Consider the following 15,892-nt stretch of genomic DNA (forward strand, 5'->3'; position numbering starts at 1 on the left):
TTTGATCCCTGATCAGGGCATGTGCCCAGGTTGTGGATTTGATTCCAAGTAGAGGATGTGCAGAGGCAGTCGGTCAATGATTCTCTCTCATCATTAATGTTTCTATTTCTATCTCCCTCTCTCTTCCTCTCTGAAATCAATAATATCTATCTATCTATCTATCTATCTATCTATCTATCTATCTATCTATCTATCTATCTATCACTGAAACTTCCTGAAGAGCCCAAGTGCCCATCAGTAGATGAGTGGATAAAAAAGCTGTGGTACATTTACACAGAAAATACTACTCGGCTATAAAAAAGATCTCTTACACTTTGAGACAGCATGGAGAGACCTGGAGAGTATTATGCTAAGTGAAATAAGCCAGTCAGGAAAGACAAATACCACATGATCTCACTTATATGTGGAATGTAATGAACAAAATAAACTGAACAAAATAGATCCAGAGGTATGGATGTATGGAACAAAATAAGAGATCTCAGGAGAGGGAGGGGACAGGAAGAAATTAACCAAAGAACATATACGCATATATGCATTGCCCATGGACACAGACAATAGTATGGGGAAGGCCTGGGGTGGGGCAGGTGTTGGGTGAAGGGAGGCAAAAAGGGAGAAAATGTAATACTGTCAACAATAAAAAAAGAAGCTTCCTGGCCCCCATCTAAGATATACTGATAATGAGTCTGGGCCTTCTATCTGTGTTTATGCCCTTGAGTGAACCAATCACTTTCCTATCTCACCAGGGTTTCTGCATTTGCTCTTTCTTCTGATATAACACCTTTTCCATGGCTGACTCCTTCTGTTCACTCAGGCCTCAATGAAATGCCCCTTCTCAAGGAGGCCTGCCCTGATCACCTTCTCTAAAATCACAATCCCACCCTAGTCTGTCCATATCACACCATATTGTGTCTACTTTATAGCACTCACGGATACCAGTTACCTTCTCTCTTTCTTGCCTATCTCATCCACTAAATTGTAAGCTTCTTGTGGTCAGAGACTGTCTTGTTCACTATTGGATTCCTAGTGTCTAGAGCAGTGTCTGGCACATAGTAGATGTTTCCTGAATAGTAACTGACTCTCCAGTTAATTGACTGGAGGTCTACCTATTCCTCATTTACACTCATCACAAAAACAATGTTATTTCCCTGTTTGCACTGCAGTTAGCAACAGAGATTTGGGGAACAGAGTGGAACCAATCTAGAATTGTGGGTTTTTTTTAAAAACACTTTATTTGTTTAATAATGACTCTTTAAATTGATGAGAGAGCGAGAGAGAGAGAGAAAGAGAGAGATATTTGTTGTTCCACTTATTTAGGCATTCATTGGTTGATTCCCGTATGTGCCCTGACCAGGGATTGAACCCAGCATCTTGACATATTGGGACAACACTCTAACCAACTGAGCTACCTGGCCAGGGCTAGAACTTTTCAAAAATTTATGGTTTCACAACTTACATTTATTTTGAGTTTATTCTTGTGTATGGTGTAAGTTGGTGGTCTGGTTTCTTTCTTCTCTTCTTTTTCTTTTTGCATTTACCTGTCCAGTTTTCTCAACACCATTTATTAAAAAGATTGTCTTTACTCCATTGTATGCTCTGCCTCCTTTGTCAAATATTACTTGAGTGTAATGGCTTGGGTCAATTTATGGGTTCTGGGTTCTGTTCCATGGATCTATATGCCTGTTCTTGTCTTAATACCAGGCTGTTTTGATCATAATGGCTTTGTAGTGTAGTTTGATAACTGGTATTGTGATCCCTCCTATTTTATTCTTCTTTTTCAAGAGTGCTGTGACTATTCCGGGTCTTTTTTGGCTCCATATAAATTTTTGGAGTGTTCTGGATCTGTGAAATATGCCATTGGTATTTTAATAGGGATGGTGTTAAATCTATAAATTGCATTGGGTAGTATGGACATTTTAATGACGTTAATTATTCTTATCCATAAACACGGTATATGTTTTTGGATATCCCTGGAAAGCCAACTAAACTAACCCATCACGGTATATTTCCGGCTTCCTCTTATTTGTGTCTTTCCTTATTTCTTTTTTCAGTGTCCTATAGTTTTCCAAGTACAGATATTTTACCTCCTTGGTTAAGTTTATTCCCAGGTATCTTATTTGTTGTTATTGTTGTTGTAATGGTAAATGGGACTGTATTTTTAGTTTCTCTTTCTGAGAGTTCATTATTGGTGTATAAAAATGCCATCGACCCCCAAATGTTCATTTTGTATCCTGCTACTTTGCCTAATTCATTTATTAAATCTATTAGTTTTTTGGTGGGGTCCTTAGGGTTTTCTATATACAATATCATGTCATCTGCAAATAATGACAGTTTTATTTCCTCCTTTCCAATTTAAGTGCCTTTTATTTTTTATTCTAGTCTGATTGCTGTGGCTAAGACTTCCAGTACTATGTTGAATAAGAGAGGTGAAAGTGGAGATCCCTGTCTTGTTCCTGTTAGAACTGTTATTTTCAAAATTCACCACAGTGTTTGGCAAAGCTTATGATTCCTAGGTGCTTAAGGAAAATTGCACTTTGCTGTGTTTCTTGCCCAGGTCTGCACTCTCCCTCATGACTCCCCCTCCCCAATCTATAGCTGGATCCAGATTGCCCAGAGGAACAAGCTGCTTTGCTGACACATTGGTTCCTGCATCTGCACCCACAGAGTGGCTATCACTTTGGCATCTAGCATCAGTCTGGGGTTAGAGAGGCAGGGATGTAAAAAAAAGGATCCAGAGGCATTGGGCTGCATGGTGGGTGGTAAGTTGGTGGCAGAATGGCTCCTCAGGGAATTACTGGAAACACAGAGGCCTGCTCTTCTCCTGCAATGGCTGGGGTACTGAGTGCCACTGCTGTGAAGTCCTCTGCAAATATGGCTCAGAGTGCATATGCCATCATTTCCCATTTGTGGTTTCTCACAACCAAGTCCTGTCATCAAAAAGAGCCAGAGCTTGCTCCTGAAACCCTGGGTCTGGGCAGAAAAATGGAACAAGGAGAATAATGGGACTAGTATCACCCAGAAAGGCTATTGTTGCAGAGATATTAATAGGCTCTTTGGGCTCTGGGCTGCACACAATCTGTCATATGCTGACCTCTGTTCACCAGGCCCCAAAAGCCTGTGGCTTTTTGCAGATGTGGTCTACAGGGACCCAGAAGAGTGTGGCTGTGACCAATAGCACTGGGGCCTGTTTTGTTGCATAGCTGGACTCACCCTGAGCTTGCTAGTTAGTCTCCTTATGGTTTCTGTTAGAGCCACTAAAGAAGGATTTGTTTTTATTTTTTTTAAATTCATCCAAGAGGCACTCAAGATTCTATTCCGGGAAAATCAAATGCGCCATGTTGCTTATTTAATAGAGTTGTGGAGGTTTCTTTTGGTCTTGTTTGTCAAGCTGGCATCATTGAGTACCACTCACAGAGAATCAAAATAGGGAGCAGAGTGTATGTTTAAGAGCAGATTACAGGGCTCCCTTTGCAGTGTTGGAGACTAGCTGGACTTCAGAGAGCATCCTTAGAGGGGTGGACTGATTAAAAATGCCTTAATGCCTCTCTGGACAGAAAATTTTTTTAAATAAATAGTCAAAGTTATTTTAAACATTAAGCTAATTAAAACTAATTAAAGAAATAAAATAGAGGAGTAAGTTTCAGAAGGGGGTCATCTCTTCTCCATTTGTGGCTGACATAGGTCTTCCTTTTGGAGAATTTGTGAGAGGAGCAATTGCCCACTTGAATGTGCGGGGCTGATTCAGTGTAATCCATCAGAGTTTAAGTTACTGCACTTGTAGTCTTGGTAAATGAATGGCCAGCCCTGGGTGAAGATCGGAGGCAGGGATCACACTCTGGTCATTTTCCCTCCAATCCAGATGAAATTTGGAGGAATGGCTCAGTTTGCTTTGCAGCCATCTAAAGAAAACAATATTAATGAGGGTAACTAACAGAATGTAGGTCCTGTGCCCAGGCCCTGTTCTAAGGGCTTTATGTAGATAATCTCATTTAAACCTCACATTAACCCTCTGAGGTAGAGACCATTGTCATCCCATTTTACAAAGAAGTTACAGTCACAGAAGGACATATGCCAAAAAGGTGTGGTTAAGTCAACTCTGCAAATTGCTCTAGGTAAGTAAGAGCCACAATACTTGGGGGTCCATTGGAGGTGGCTCTTCAGGCATCACCAGCACCTAGGGCAGTGGTCGGCAAACTCAGTCAACAGAGCCAAATATCAACAGTACAATGATTGAAATTTCTTTTGAGAGCCAAATTTTTAAACTTAAACTATATAGGTAGGTACATTGTTATTAACTTAATTAGGTTACTCCTAAGGCTTAGGAAGAGCCACACTCAAGGGGCCAAAGAGCCGCATGTGGCTCGTGAGCCGCAGTTTGCTGACCACTGACCTAGGGGGAAGAGGGAATTCTGCAGATGTTTGCATACAAGCAATCATTCCTTACCTCCACCCCCATAGCCTTCTGTATAGAAAACTTGTTGGTGATTATTCTGGTCTCTGTCTTGTTAACAAACCTCATCACCAATTGCTAGCTTGAAGAAGTTTGAAAATCCACTCAGGAAACCTCATTCTTATTCTAAGCATTAGACAGCAGGGAAGTTGGCCTATTAATAGGTCACTGCTACATTTTTTGGTCTCTTTATTGGTTACTTTCAGTTAAGTTTCTCTTTGTAAAGTGCTCTGACATAGGTTGTAAGTGATAATTGTCATTATTATGCTCATTATTAGCAGAGTAATACTTATTAGTAGAAGCAATTAGGCCTCCTGCTTGTGGCCCTTCATATGCAGCAACTAGTCTTCCCAATCCCCCAATGTGGCCTGCTTAGCATAGAGTTCCTGCTAGCTTAGCAAGATCAGGATGTTTTGACTGTTGCTGTGACCTGAAAGATCAGCAGGCAGAAAAATAAGTGGGTCTCTCTTGGCCTTCAGTGTGTCCGTTGACAGATTAAGGCAGCTCCAGAATAAGAGGTTACTTTTTTAAAAATCAGCTTTGTTGGGAGTATAATTCACAAACCATGCAGTTCAACTAAATTTTTATAGTTTTTATTATGGACATTTCTAAACAGATACAAAAATAGATAGAACATTAGAATGAATCTCATGAACCCATCTCCAAGCCTCATAGCCAATCTTATAGATCTATTTTGCCACTTTCCATGCCCCTCACCCCCACATGCCTGGGAGCATTTTAAAACAAATCACAGACAACATATCATTTCACCTATAATATTTCAGTGTGCATCTCTAACACAGATAACATTAGAAAAAAAACATAACCACAGAACCTAGTCTGTTTTCAGATTTCTAGATCAGATGTTTCTGTAATGTGGGGACCTGGGGGCATATGGGGGGATGGTTTATGAAGGAACTTCAGGAGATGTATATATCCCCTGGAACTATGAAGAGGGTTGTGTATATGAATATTTTGTGAGGGGGCCACCGAAGGAGTGCAGGCCTCTGTGTAGATGCATTTAGGGGACAATCCAGAGCTTTGGACAAATTCTCAAAGGGGTATGTGACTCCATAAAGGTATAGAGTCCCTGGTCTAGGTGAAGGGGATAAGCTGTGTTGGTCTGACTAACAGAGTCCTGGTTTTCAGTGACCAGTACTGGGCAGCTGATGTGCTGGGAAAATTGCTAAGCAATGTTGGGTTTTAGCATTCTAACCTTATTGTATGCCAAATCAGGAGGCAGCAATGTCAGCCAGCACTCTAAAACTTTTCAGTGCCTCAGAACCCCGCGGTGTGGTTTGGAATATGCAGATTCCTGGGCCCACCTCCCAGGATTCTGAGACAATAGATCTGAGGCCTTGGAATCTGCTCATGTTAACTAATCTCCTGCTTTGAGAAACACTGGTGCAGTGGCTAAGAGCCTGTGCTTTGGAGTTCCACAGCTCTTGGTCTGAATCTTGGCTCTAACTCATATGAGCTGTATGGCCTTGAGCAAGTCATTACACTTTTCTGTGAAGTGAACCTACTTATAGCACCTCAGCTATAGGGTCACTATAAGGATTAGGTTAGATAATATATGTAAAGCACACACATAGGGCCCTACAGGAAGATAATGCCCACATTGATGATAGTTCTTTTTATTCTTGATTAAAATGTCTCAGATTAGGAGATCTTAGGAGGGTCCCTCCCTTCCTTCCCCCAGGAGTACAATGGTTTATTGTCCTTCCCATAAAATTTTAGAGATTTAAAAAGTATCAGAAAGTTTATCTGATTCATGGGTCTTCTGAGCTCCACCAACTTCAGCTGACAATACTAAAGCGAAGAAAACAAAAGGGATCAGATGGAATTATCAAGCTGCACGGCCTGGGTGGAAATGGAATGTTTCTTTTTCTAGGTGTCTTCTGGATGCTACTGGTCTTTTATCTCAATTGTTTGTAACGTGAAGCATCAGTCAGGAAACCCTTGATAGCAAAGCCAGGCCAATTTGGTAAATGTTTCCTGAGCCACACTGAAGATGCAATGAGAAAATACAGATGACTCAGGGCCCGACCATCTCACTTGGAGGAACATAACTCAAAGCTCACGTCCAGCTAATGGGGGAGTGGTGAGCACTCACATGCACAGGGGCTCACTCTAGTGCCCATGACCTTTTCCAGCTTCAAAACCATGGTGGTTTTGGGGGACTCAGGCCTGGGAAGCATGAGTGCTGTGTCTTTCTTTCTATGAAGGAAAAGCTTTGCTAAACTTCAAACTCCATGAGAGCAAGGCCCTGCCTAGGCCACTTGAGAAAACTGTAGCATCCATCCTTTAATCCAGGATGATCTGCCCATGAACTGTAAGAAATAAGGCAAGCCCTCCAATTCAGGGGTCCTGGTAGAACACAAAGCATACTCAGGAGCCAGGCAGCAAGGCACATATCTTTACTCCTGCAGGAGGGTGCACAGTACATGGTCTGGAAGCACATGCACACTGAGCAGGAGGTCTGCTCAGCTTTTTAATCCTATGCACGTGACCTGTTCCTCACTCTTGATTGGAGCTCAGTCTTTTATGATTGGCTAATTTGAAGGGAGGGGTTGGCCTTCGCCATTTCAAGATGGTGACCCCCAGGGGAGCTGCAAGTCATGCTACCAAATGGTGGCTGCCAAGTCAAGTGAGCCAAAATGGCAGCTGTCTACTAGTAAACTGTTCTTTGACAGAAAAGATGACTTGCTTATACTCGACAAGCAATGGATGCAAATTAATAGTTTAGAGAGCAACCAAAGGACTTGTATGCATGCATGTTAGCATAACCAATGGACAGAGACACTGGGGCAGTGGGGGCTTGCCTGGGGTGGGAGTGGATGGGGGGGTCAATTGGGGGAAAAAGGAGACATGTAAAACTTTAGACAATAAAAATAATAGTAATGGGATCCAGAGAGTGCTTGCTGTCCAGGTTGCTGCAAGTGGATGACTAGTCAAATGAATGAGGAGGTGAGCAACCTTTCCTTCCTCTAACCAGCACTCCCACCTGTCCAACTGTGCTCAAAGATCCAGGCATAGGGCAGAGGCCTTTTGGTAATGGAAGGAACTTTGCAGGCCAAACTGAGGCTGGTCTTGTGTCTGTTCATTATGGCCACTTTTCTTCCCAGAGGCATCTGGCTGCAGGGTCATTGGAGCCAGTGGGGAGCTAAACCAAGGTATCTGGCCTTCTCAGCATAGTGAAATCTTGACTGGTCAGAATCTTGGGGAAGGGGCATAGTATGAAATTCTATAAAACTGAGGCTCAAGCAGAAAACTTATTTTGTAATCCTCCATATTAGAAGAATTACCAAATTGTCTCAGGCTACCTTCCTGCCTTAAGAGCTCATCCTTATGACAACAGTGAGCTTTTGTGTTGTGATTACACTTCCTGGCTATCTGAGATCACTGCCCAGGCTGGGGACAGGCACTAACAGAGTGTGTGAGATGTGACCCCCATGGATGTTCACAAAATTATGCATTTGCATGCATTTGTGTATGTGTGTGTGTGTGTTGGAATGTTGATTTTTCTCCCAAAAGAAGAGTTAAGAAAAATGTTTGAGGAGGTTCCAGGTAATTAACCCTCTATTTTCCTAGGAAATAGAATTTTCCAACCTGAAATCATTTTGGTCATAGATGACCTTGGCACTTGGAAAATCAGACAGAAAGTATAGTTTGGGGAGGGTTGCCCATACCACCTCTTCCTTCATGTCCTCAGTTAGACTAACTTCAAGTCAGGTTTCTTGGTTCATCTGAGTTTTTTTTCATGGGTAAGCAGCCCAGAGGTTAAACACTAAAGAAAATGTTATAAGGCACTACTGTGCTGGATGCTATGGGGGACACAGAGAGCTAGGGGGAAAAAAGAACCTCTGCAGTTAAATAGCCTCTGCTGAGCTAGTTGAGAACACACAATGTAGATGTAGCATAGGATAGGTAGGGCTTCTCTAATGTTATCCCCCAGACCCTAATTTCTGATTTCATGGGTCTAGAATGGGGCCAGGAATCTACATGATCCTATTCCCTAGGAGACTTGGGATATATGGCAAAGCACTTCTCCCTTAAATCTTCAGGGCCATTGGCACAATGAGACATTCAGACCAGATTATCTCCAAGGGCTGTTCCTGCTCTGACATTCTGTGATTCCCTGGAAATCCAACTAAACTAACCCAACAAGGTGGTCTGCAATGGGTGCCAGTCTTGCCCAGGTAAATAGCCTTTCACTACTTCAGAAGAGGGCAAATCTCTTTATGGGCTGGGGAAAGAGTACTTCATGGAGAAGTTCCAAATTAGGCCTTTAGGGATGAAGGGAAGATTTGAAGAGAGTGGAGGAATTATGTGACCAAAAACTCAAGGACATGTGGTACTGCTTTTCTCTGTTTCTCTTTGTGCTTCTTATCTGGAGGTGGATATGGAGGAGTTGAGCTGGAGATAGGAGTCTGAGCATCAGCCAAGGCCAGACTTCAAGTTCCTTGAAATTTCTCAGATCCTGTTCCGGCCAAAGTCAAGGAATTCTCATTAGGCATTGACCTGTTGTTATTGGGGATAGAGACTTAGTAAGGCCATTAATTCATTTCACAAATCTTTATTGAATATTTGCTTTTGGCTAGGTCTTTTGTTGAGTGCTAAAGATACAGAGATGAATAAGATATTATTCCTACTTTGGAGAGGCCTCAGTTTGAGCAGACAATTACAGTGCAACAGGTGTGTTAAAGACCTTACATGTAACACTAGTGTACAAAAGAGAGGCTTAGTGGGGAGAAGGGGATAGGGAAGACCTCACAGAGAAGGTAGGTAAGATTCACCAGGTTGGTGGAGGAAGAGGGAGAACACTTTCTGAGTAGAGGTGGTATAGAAGTGTAAAACAGTATGACACACTAATAATGAATTAGGACAGTTAATAGGCCTATACTATAGCCATGTAATTGGTGTAAACAATATGAGGCCCCCAGGGGAAGAGGGAATGATGGGTACAATTTAGCTGGGGCCAATACTTTCATCTCACCACTGTTTTAATTTCACTTTCAAGGCCCTGAGGAGACAGGAAGGAGTTTTGAAAGCAGAAGTTGACTTAAGCAGATTTTAGTTTTAGAATGTTCCCTTTAGATGTTCTGTAAATGGAGGGATAGAATGAGTTGGGTCATAGCAAAAGAAATATTGAGATTATTTCTCTGGTCTAAGGGGAGTTGAATTGGGGATGTACAGTGGGGAGGATGAGCTATGGGTGGATTGGAACGCTATTTAGGAATTCAAATCTACACAGTTTTTAATTTTGTTTTGTTTTTTATTTAAAATATGTTTTTATTGATTTTTAGAGAGTGAGGAAGGGAAAGGGATAGAAAGAAACATTGAACTTGTATGGATGCATATGAGCATAACCAATGGACACAGACTGGGGGGTGGGGAGGAGGGCATGTGCTGGGGAGTGGGGACGGCTGGGGAGAGGTCAATGTGGGGAAAAGGAGACTTACATAATACTTTTAACAATAAAGAATTTTTTTTAAATGTGCCATATAATATATATATATATGTAAAAGAAACATTGATAAGCATAGATCAGCTGCCTCTTGCATGCCCCCTACTGGGGTTTGAGCCTGCAACCCAGGCATGTGCCCAGGGAATCAAACCAGTGACCTCTTGGTTCCTAGGTCAATGCTCAACCACTGAGCCACTGACTGGACAGTTTATTGATTAGTGGGCAGTGCAGTGTTGAGGGAAAAGGTAGGGCTGAGGATAACTTCCCAGTTTTTGACTTGGAAAATTGGGTGGAGAAGAAGATTTAAGGGATTGTAGATTAAGGAGAGAGAATGAGTTCCATTTTGGACAAGCTGAGTTTGAAGTACCTATATGACATCCAGGTGGAGATGTCCAGTAGCAGCTGGATAACAAGAGAGAGTCCCAGCTTAGAGGTGATTCTGAGGAGGGATTTTTGGGTCCTGTGTATTTCCTTCTTATACATTCCTTTATATTCTTAATACACTTTCAAGAACAGATTTTGGTGATATCTAAGGTTCTATATTTTCTCCTTCCTAACACCACTGTATCCACCATCTATAACATTCATAATACATCACATAGCCACCCATGAATTCCTATTATTCATAAAGACATTTTTCTAAATCATGAAGGCAATTCAAAGAGGATCTCAGATCATCACTTCCTAACTCCTTATAGCAAAGTGTAGATATTCCAGAAGGCAACCAGACATTTGTTCAAGATTCTAGAAGTCACTTGTATTGTTTTGAGAATGGAAAAGAAGTAATAGTCAGTCAAACCTAGGGACATTCTGTCTTGAGACCTGGCCTTCTGGGATGGGTTGACATCATCATTATTATCATCAGCATCACCATCATTACTAAAGAGCTAATAGCTTGGAGCATTTACTATATGCAAGAAACTGGGCTGAGGACTTTTTATGCATGATGTCACTAAAACTTGGTCATAGTCCCAAGGTAGTACTATTACTATGCTTATTTTTTTAAAAATTATCTTTAATTGTTAGAAGTATTACAGATGTTTCCTTTTTTCCCCATTGACCCCCCTCCACTCCCCACCCCCCTCAGGCCTTCACTACACTATTGTCAGTGTCCATGGGTTATGCATACATGCATATAAGTTCTTTGGTTAATCTCTCCCCACGCACCCACCCACCCCTGACTTCCTTCTGAGATTCGTCAGTGTGTTCCATGCTTCTATGTCTCTGGATTTTTACAGATGAGAAAACTGAGGTTAAGGGAATATGAATGACTTGCTCATGAACCCAGTTATTACGCAATAGAGCTGGATTCAAACCTGTATCTACCAGCATCTGACTCCAGAATCCTTATTCTTAAGCATACTTGGCCTACTTAGGAAGGCTATTTAATTATAACTACTGCTGCTTTTCTTTCAGAAAGTTTTCTAGTTTTCTTTAATCTTCAGTATGTAACTGCCTGCTTAGTCAACTAGTCATTCAACAGCTTGGATTGCATACCAGTTTTAAAAGGAGAACTATATTACACTTTGGGGGCGACATGTGAGGCAAAAGAACTTGAAAACACAGTTCCTGTGCTCAAGAACCTAGCTAGCAAAAGAAACCCAGGATATGACTTGAATGAGATTACGCAGTCTGGGGCTAAGAATGGGTGGAATTCATAATAAGGCAAGACTTCCTAGAGGAGATGAGTTCTAGCTGTTTCTCCACTTAGAAGGAAGAAACAGACAAATGGGACAAAGCATTCTTGGTTTCTCTTAGGACCGTGGTCGGCAAACTGCGGCTCACGAGCCATATGCGGCTCTTTGGCCCCTTGAGTGTGGCTCTTCCTAAGCCTTAGGAGTACCCTAATTAAGTTAATAACAATGTACCTACCTATATAATTTAAGTTTAAAAAAATTGGCTCTCAAAAGAAATTTCAATTGTTGTACTGTTGACATTTGGCTCTGTTGACTAATGAGTTTGCCGACCACTGTAGGAGAATTCAGAAGTCATCAGAACTTGGAGGGACCAGAGAAAACATCTGGTTACTAGAGTCTGGCCTCATTTCTTAGATGAAGAAATACAGCAAGAGAGTGGGTTAGGGTTCCTGATACTCCAGCCAATATTTTCTCCCTGGGGCAGGGGAGATGGAAGACCAGCATGAGCAAAGTCCTAGAGGTGCTAAGAGGTCATAGTCATGTGCAGGGAAGAATCAGACCAGGAGCAGCCACAAAGCCACCTTATTCAGAATGCATTTCGGTAAAGTCTGGGAAGTTTTGTTTTGATTTCCACCTACTCCATGGGCTTTCTTCAACTCTGCCGACAGTGTGTGGCTTGCTCTTGCCATGTGCCTTTGCAATCCAGGGTGACAGTGTACATTTTATTGGCCTGTTCATGCCAAAACCATACTGTCAGTGGAACATACTTATAGCTTCTATTTACCCAGCACAGAATATTTCCGATAAGAAACTAAAGCTTCTTTATTCCCACAACTTACATATTTTAAAACAAAAGAACCATAGAGTCTTAATTTATAAACTTCTGGCTGCCCTGGTGTTTGGTCAGGAAATACCAGTTTTTTACATGGTGTCAAAAATTAATCGACTTCCATCTCCTTCCACAAAAATGTTGCTTCACAGACATAAAGATGTGGGGGGTTGGAGACCTAACTCTCTTGGCTCCCAGACTACCTTGTCATACAGTCCTCATAAATCAGAAGGCAACCCTTTCTGTTAGGTCTGTATTTATCTTTGCAGATGAACAGAGGTGCCAAGTTATAGAGGAAAAATCATCTTTTTTTGACTCTCGTCTGGAATCTTCCAGCAGTTCCACCTGTCTCTAGTTAGGCAGGGCTCAGGGGCTGTGTAGATAGCAGAGTACTTGTATTCCTGGACTCCAGAGTGGGTATTCTGGGTGCTTCTTTCCTCTTCCTCAGTCCAGAGGTTTTGCCCCTCACGTTGAGCTTTTTGCATTCCAGGTGCCCAGAATTTAGCCATCCATCCTTGGCCTTTTAGCCTTTCAGCCCTGGGTGGGAAGCTCAAAGGAACTGGCATTTTCTTGCTGTAGCTGCAATGATTCTGGATCCTGCATTATGCTTACTGGGCTAAGGGGTTGCCTCCATCTAGATCAGTGGTTCTCAACCTTCTGGCCCTTTAAATACAGTTCCTCATGTTGTGACCCAACCATAAAATTATTTTCATTGCTACTTCATAAGTGTAATGTTGCTACTGTTATGAATCGTAATGTAAATATCTGATATGCAGGATGGTCTTAGGCGACCCCTGTGAAAGGGTCGTTCGACCGCCAAAGGGGTCGCGACCCACAGGTTGAGACCGCTGATCTAGATGGTCATCAGCAGAGTGCACTCTTGATGTGTGGGGAGGTGACACTGAGGGCCATAGGACTGGGGACAAGTAGTATATGGAGGGAGAGAGGTAGATTTAGTTTCTGTAATCCTGTCCCACCTAATCAGAATGTAGTCATCTTAAGAGAAAGGGTTTTGAGGATTTAAGACCCAGGAAAACAACTGACTGCTTTTATTTTGGGATTATAAAGATCAGAATAAAAGCTATATTTTGTAAACTTGACTGTCTACTATTTTAATTTTTTGGTAAATATTTTATTTTGTACTTTCATTCATTCAATGCATATTTGTTAAGCTCTCTACTATGGCCAAGCCCTGTGCTGGCTACAGTAATGAGCAAAATCTAACATGGTCCCAGCCCTCATGCAACTTATAGTCTAGTTGGCGAGCCAGACATTAATTACATAATCAGAGAAATGAATGTTAAAATCCAGTTATGAAAAGTTCTATAAAGGAGAATTGTATGTTACGAAAGCACATAATAGGGGAGTTTTGACATGTTGGGAGACCAGGGAGGGCTTCCTGGAGGCAATGATGATTTTACTGAGACCTGAGGGATGAGTAGACTTTAACTAAGCTAAGAGTAGAGGGAAGAGTATTTCAGGCAGAGAGAACAGTATATGCAGTGGTGGGTCTGCAAGAAAGCCAGTGTGGTAGAGTGGAGAGAGGATCAAGGGGAAATATGGTAGGAGTTGAGGCTGTAAAGTCAGCAGGCTTCCAAGCCTAACCATCAGAGCCTTTGAAGGCCTTGCTAAGGATTTTGATTGTTATCTCTTAATAGCCACGGGGAAGTTCTTGGTCAAGTTCTTTTTGAAAATGTTCGTTTATTGGAAGGATAATTTGCTACTAAGGAAAGAAAATGGTTGTTTTCTTTTTTTTTGAAACTATGTAGGTATATTAACATGTAAATAAATCTCATTTCCTACTCTCTTGGGTTCCAAGGGGAAAAGTACTACTGAAATGGAAGAGAAATTTTTAGGTTTAGAGGAGCCTAACAAGATGATGAAACTTATGTCATGCTGAGAATTGTGGCCTGACACTGTTCCTTTAACATCACTTTCCCAGTTATGGTCTTCCTTTTATAATCTGGCCCAGGTCTCTATCTCCCTTCCAGCTACTGCACTCATTTAAATTTTTTATAATGGTGGTACAATACATATAACATGAAGTTTACTATCTTAACCATTCTTAAGTGTACAGTTCAGTGGCATTAAGTATATTCTTGTGTTAGGCTACCATTACCACCATCCACCCATTTACAGAATTTTTATGTTACAGAACTCAGTGCCTATTAAAGGATAACTCCCCATTCTACCCTCGCTCACAGCTCCTAATAATCACCATTCTAATTTTTGTCTTTATGAATTTGACTGCTCTGGATACCTCGTATAAGCAGAAGCTTATATTATTTGTCTTTTTGTGACTGACTTATTTAACTCAGCATCATGTCTTAAAGGTTCATTCACATTGTAGCATGTGTCAGAATTTCCTTCCTTTTTAAAGCTGAGTGACATTCCATTGTATTTATATACCACATTTTGTTTATATAATATGTCAATAGACATTTGGGTTGCTTCCACCTTTTGGCTATTGCTAATAATGCTGCTTTGAATGTGAGTGTTCAAATCTCTTTTCAAGTCCCTGCTTTCGATTATTTTGGTTATATACCCAGCAGTGCAATTGCTGGATCATATGGTAGTTCTATTTTTATTTTTTAAATCCTCACCCAAGGATATGTTTTTTTATTGATATTTAGAGAGGGAGGAAGAGAGAGAGAGAGAGAGAGAGAGAGAGAGAGAGAGAGAGAGAGAAAGAAACACTGATGTGAGAAACATTGATCGGTTGCCTCTCGTATGTGCCCCAACTGGGGACTGAACCCGCATCCTAGGATTGTGCCCTGACTGGGAATCGAGCCCCAAACCTTTTGGTGCATCAGGATGACGCTCCAACCAACTGAGCTACCTTAGCCAGGGCATTTTTGATTTTTTATACTAATAGTCCCCATGGGTGTGAAGTGGTATCTTGTGGCTATTTTGATTTACATTTCCCTAATAGTTAGTGATGTTGAGCATCTTTTTAAAAAATATATTTTTTTATTGATTTCAGAGAGAAAGGGAGAGGGAGAGATAGAAACATCAACGATGAGAGAGAATTGTTGATTGGCTGCCTTCTGCAACCCCCTGCTGGGGATTGAACCCACAACCTGGGCATGTACCCTTGACCACAGTCAAACCTGGGACCCTTGAGTCCACATGCCAACGCTCTATCCACTGAGCAAAACCAGCTAGGACATGTTGAGCATCTTTTTGTGTGCGTTTGGATATGTTCTTTAGAGAACTGTCTATTCAAGTCCTTTGCCCATTTTTTTTTTTGTTGGGCTGTTTGTTTTTTGATTTGTAGAAGTTCTTTATATATTCTGGATATTAATTCCTTATGGGTGCCTTAATTTTACAGAATGACTTTAAACATTTTTAAAAAGCATTTTTATTGATTTTTAGAGAGAGAGAGAGAGGAGAGAGAGAGAGAGAGGCATTGATATGAGAGCATAATATAGATACGCTGCCTCCTGCATGCCCCCTACCAGGGATCAAGCCCACAACCTGGGTATGTACCCTAACTGGGAATTGAATCA

General features: G+C 41.5%; 1 long non-coding RNA gene across 1 annotated transcript; it reads right to left on the reverse strand.

Moving 5' to 3' along the window:
* Positions 1-1,796: 1,796 nt before the first annotated feature.
* Positions 1,797-14,481, reverse strand: LOC106724943. The gene is made up of 3 exons (XR_001360767.1): positions 14,412-14,481; positions 11,946-11,951; positions 1,797-1,809 (listed from the first exon to the last, which is right to left on the reverse strand). It is a non-coding gene; the product is annotated as an uncharacterized LOC106724943 (long non-coding RNA).
* Positions 14,482-15,892: the final 1,411 nt, after the last annotated feature.

This window comes from Myotis brandtii, unplaced genomic scaffold, assembly GCF_000412655.1.
Source record: "Myotis brandtii unplaced genomic scaffold, ASM41265v1 scaffold126, whole genome shotgun sequence".
NCBI classification, from domain to species: domain Eukaryota; kingdom Metazoa; phylum Chordata; class Mammalia; order Chiroptera; family Vespertilionidae; genus Myotis; species Myotis brandtii.